The 5,185-nt window shown below is 54.5% G+C and overlaps 1 non-coding gene across 1 annotated transcript; it reads right to left on the reverse strand.

Moving 5' to 3' along the window:
• Positions 1–4,974: 4,974 nt before the first annotated feature.
• LOC130847526 (small nucleolar RNA U3) lies at positions 4,975–5,185 on the reverse strand. The gene has a single exon (XR_009052281.1). It is a non-coding gene; the product is annotated as a small nucleolar RNA U3 (small nucleolar RNA).

Here is a 5,185-nt window from a genome sequence, read left to right on the forward strand (position 1 = left end):
GGTTCTGCACTGGACCTTATTCTGAGCCGCCTTTTAGACTTGCAAGTAGAAAAATCACATGCCACACCTGCCCAGCTGTGAGTTCTGAGGCAGGGACCTGTCTGCCTCCTTCACCATTTTATCCCCAGCCCTAGAGCAGGACCAGCTGGGCACTGGGTGGACTCTCAATAGAAATTGATGAGGTTGGGACTTCCCTGGTGGCACAGTGGTTAAGAATCCACCTGCCAATGCAGGGGACACAAGTTCGATCCCTGGTCCAGGAAGATCCCACATGCGGCGGAGCAATTAAGCCCGTGCGCCACAACTACTGAGCCTCCGTTCTAGAGTCCAAGAGCCACAATTATTGAAGCCTGCACACCTAGAGCCCATGCTCCACAACAAGAGAAGCCACTTCAAAGAGAAGGCTGCCCACCACAACAAAAATTAGCCCCCACTTGCCACAACTAGAGAAAGCCCGCATGCAGCAATGAAGATCCAACACAGCAAATAAATAAATAAATAATATATATATCTATATAAAGGACTTCCCTGGTGGCACGGTGGTTAAGAATCCACCTGCCAATGCAGGGGACATGGGTTCTATCCCTGGGCCGGGAAGCTCTCACATGCCTCGGAGCCAACTAAGCCCGTGTGCCACAATTACAGAGCCTGAGCTCTAGAAGCCCATGAGCCACAATTACTGAAGCCCGTGCACCTAGAGCCTATGCTTCAAAACAAGAGAAGCCACCGCAATGAGAAGCCTGAGAAACGCAACAAAGAGTAGCCCCGGCTCACCGCAACTAGAGAAAGCCCGCGCTCAGCAACAGAGACCCAATGCAGCCAATAAATAAACAAATAAATTTATTTTTAAAAAAAGAAAGAAATATGATGAGGTTATAAGAACCTACTGCATAGCACAGGGAACTCTATTCAGTACTCTGTAATGACCTATATGGGAATAGAATCTAGAAACGAGTGGATATATGTAAGCATATAACTGAATCATTTTACTGTACAGCAGAAACTAACACAAATTGTAAATCAACTATACGCCAATAAAACTTAATTTAAAAAAAAAGAAATATTATGAGGTCACTGGCTAGGGTGGGCTGATCAAGCACCTGTACTCCTACTTACACTCATTTTTTTGTCCCCAGCTATAATAATATGACATACTCTGCAAAGGTAATATTGCATCAAACTCACAGAAATTCTAAAGCAGTGGTTCTCAAAGCATGGTCCCTAGACCAGCCAGCATCAGTCTCACCTCAAAATTGTTAGAAATGCAAATTCCTAGGCCCCTCCCCATATCTAATGAATCAGAGACTCTGGGAGTGGAAGTCAAACCAACAAGCCTTTCAGGTGATTCTGATGCCAGCTCAAGTTGGAAGCTGCTATTCTCTGAGGCCTAAAGACTCATTCTTGGAGTCGTGCAGGATACATGCCTAGAAAAGAATGATTGTTTTGCGTCCATCTGGCTGAATAGAACCCAGACCCCCTGAACCAACCAACAGCTAGTGGGCTCTGGATTTCTCCCCTCACAGCATCTTCTCGCCCATCCTCAGCCATTGTAGTTCTGGCCAAAGCCAGGTGGTGGCGCCAGTGCCTCAGGCTCCACTCTGGCTTCCAGAAACAGAGACCCTGGAAGAACTGTCCCCCTCCCCAGCACCTTCTTCTTCCCCCTGGGAGCCTCAGCTCCAAGGAGTGCCCACTGGTAAAGGCTCTGCAGAGTGGCCTTCATCAGGGAGAGGGGCGCTGAGGCTGGCACAACCAAGGTGAAGGCCAACCCCCTCTTCCTGGAGGTGAGGAAGGTGGGCTAGAGGAGCCCCCAAGATAAGAGACAAGTTGGGGGGTCTGGCCTGTGGGACTGGGGGGTCAGGAGCCCTGGCAGGTGGCTGTGGTCCAGTGGACTCTGGCCACAAGCCCTTTAGCCCTCTGCCTTCCCTGCCCAACCTAAGGCGAGGTCTCAGGTGCCGCTTCCCTGCCAATGGGTGGGGGCTGCCTAGAGGTACCCCAGGGCCCAGAGAGAGCCCCAGGGTTGGGGGTCCTCACAGCTTGGCAGTCAATCAGGATGGGAACGGGGGTGGGGGGGGCGCCTACAGCAGAGGGGACGCATGGATGGAGCTCTTACCAGCTGCTAGCTTCACGTCTCCTGGGTTGGGGGCTCTCTGGGCCCCTGTCCTGCTTTGTGGCCAAGGGAGCCCAGGATCCTGGCCAGAGGAGGAGTCCAGACCCTCCTCCTGGTCCTGGTGCAGCTCGGCAGATGGGGGTCCAGGAGCCCCACCAGGCTCCATCCCACCTCAAGTTCCAAGCCCGGTTCCAAGTGGACCCAGGGCTGAGCGCCGCAATCTTGCCCCCCATCTGCTCCCCTGCCCCTCATTTTTCCTATTTGAGGGGAGACTGAGACCCCCAAATCCCAGCTGGAGTCACCACTCCGCTTAGACCTAGCATATCTTGGCCTCTGCTCCAGGAATCTGCCCAGGCCCCCTCATCTCCAAGGGTCCCACCCAATACCCACCCCACCCCAAAGGACCACCCTCTTGCTCTTGGCCATGCCCTCCTTTCCCAAGAGCCCAGATGTGGAGCTTTCCTCCTCTGAGGCTCTGCCTCTGTCCTCAGGAGGCTGGGGCCAGGCCAGCTGTTTTCCCCAGGCAGCCAGCTGTTTTGCCCATCAGGAAGCAGCCCTGGCTCCTCTGCTAAAATCCTTGCTTGCTGCGTTGCTGCGGCTGGGCTGCAGCGTGGCAGCCCCGCTGGGCCAGGGCCTGGGAGCTGTTAACCCCTCTGGGCCCAGGCAGCCCCTTCCCCTCCCGGCCTGGCCCCTCTGCCTTCCTCCGACCTGCAAGAGTAGCGTGTCGCAACACCTCCAGAGACCCCAAGCAGACCAAGCATTACTCTCCCCACCCCCACTCAACAACTGCTAACCCGCAGCCCCTCCCCTCAACAGAGCCTTGTCCTCAGGTGACCCCAGGTGAGAGAAAGTTTCAAAAGGATAAATGTTACCCCATTCAGAGTCATAACAGTAACAGCTATCATTAACTGTCTGCTGTGTGCCAGGCATGGCCCTAAGTGCTTTAAATGTATTACCTAACTTAGTTTTCACAACAACCCTGTGAAGTAGGGAATATCTTCATTTTATAGATGAGAAAACGGAGGCATGGCGAAGATTAATCCCTTGCCCAAGGCCACACAGAATTGACGTTTGAAACCAAAATCGGGCTGCCTGCCTCTCTCTAGCCGGCCTTGGTGGTCCCGGAATCCCTGTTGGTGTTGCTATTGAAGTTTCCCTGAGCTTCTCACCCCAGGCTTTCTTTCCCTGGTCTGGGCCTCAGTAGCGCCATCTGTGAACTGGGAAGCTGACGGGTGGAATCCCCACCACCACCCACTCCGGGGGCTGAGTCCAGAGCAGTGCCAGGCTCTGCGCTCTGCACCTTCCAAGTATTCATTAGCAGATCATTCCTCTTGGTGGCGGCGGTCAGCCTGGGCTAAGATCCCAGCTTTGCTGCTTCCTGGCAGCCTGGCTTTGGGAAGGGACTTTACCTCTCGGAATCTCAGTATCCAAAGCTGAGAAATGGATATAAGAACAGTATCCACTGTGTCCTTGATTTTGTTGTGTAAAGGGTGAGATAAGGCAGGTAAAGCGGTTAGCGGGCACCCAACACGGAGAGAGTCAGTGGGAAATGTTACCCCTTATTATTACGACTAAAAACCACAATCCGGAAGGATCCGAGTGGCCCACCCACCCCAGTGCATCCCCATGCCCAGCACGGAGCTGGCACATAGCAGGGCCCTGTCATTTCTTGTGAATGAATGCACCCTGGTCCAGTGATACCCACACGGGCATAAAAGGCTTCGAGAGGGGGCACAGCTTATCCCGATCACACAGTTATGCGGATAGAGCAGTGGGAATCCCGAGGCTCCCTGCTCTTAACGCTTCCTGAGGCTGGAACCTGGTCTGTCGGGAAGGGGAGGAGAGACAAGGGAACACGGACAATTCCAGGGCTGAGACAGCCCAGAAGGTGACTGGGCCGTGGCTGGGTGGGATCTCAGGGTCTGGGAACGACCCCTCAGGATGCAGTGACCCGTGCTCTCCCCCTCTGTCCCCTCCCCCCTGCCCACCATGGGTCAGCTCCCTGGTCCCAGCCTAGACATCTGGAACTGGGGCAGACAAAGGGCTGCGAGGAGGGACAATAACCTTCTGTCCATTTTCAGATGCCGGGCCGGGCCTGGCCAGGGCTGGGGGCCGGAGCCCCGGCAAGGCGGTGCCAGGCCCCCCGCGGGCAGCGGACAATGTTGGCAGTGATGGAGAGGAGGCATTTCAAAGCGTTTTGTTCCCGCTGACCCCCTCCCCCCAACATCTCGCCCCAGCTCGGGGTGAGGCCCCAGCCCCACCCCCAGCCACCCAGGCCCCTGCTCCAGGCGGCTTGGGGACCGGCCACATTCTTGACCTCAGGGGAAAAGTTTAGACTCTTTGCGCCCTGGGCAACAATAACAGTGTCACAGAACTGATTTAGGAGCAGCGCTTACCATCACAAAGCGGCAGACAAAGAGCCAGGGATGAGAACGCGCTGGCCTCTGCGCCTACTCCTCCAACCGCTGCTCACTTCTCTCCTGGGCTCTGCCTGAGCAGGACTGGGTACCAGGGCCCGACCCTGGGCATGGAAAGCCAGGGCAGGACTCGAGACAGGAAGGCATGGGGGATCCAACTGGGAATGAGGGGACCTGAGAGCTTTCCTGCTGAGAAAGCCCTTCTCCACTCTGGGCCTCAGTTTCTCCCTCTGTAATGAGGAGGCTAAATCTATAAGGCGGAAAGCAAGAGGCTCTGGTCCTGCAGGCAGAAGGGTCTCAGTGATGACAACACTGATGACGATAAGAAAGATTTACCACTTCGTTCTGGGCATGTCACGGATGCCAGGCACTGTGATCACTGACCCCTTCTGCCTTAAACCACCACCCCCTTTTTCTTTCTCTCTCTCTTTTTTTTTTTAAATGATGGAGACTGCTCAGGCAGCATCCTCTGCCTCTCTCCCAAAGGAAGAGAAGGATGATTACCAATGGCAAATGGCAGTTGCAGAAGCAACACCAAGAGCAGGTTTCACACTCGGGAGAGAACGCTGTACCTCCTCTTCACGGTTTTCCGGTGCTCTACATGCTCAGAGAAACTTCTCTAGTAATGAACTACAGACGTGATTCTTGAAAGTAGATTTTT

This window comes from Hippopotamus amphibius, chromosome 2 (assembly GCF_030028045.1).
Source record: "Hippopotamus amphibius kiboko isolate mHipAmp2 chromosome 2, mHipAmp2.hap2, whole genome shotgun sequence".
Classification (NCBI taxonomy): domain Eukaryota; kingdom Metazoa; phylum Chordata; class Mammalia; order Artiodactyla; family Hippopotamidae; genus Hippopotamus; species Hippopotamus amphibius.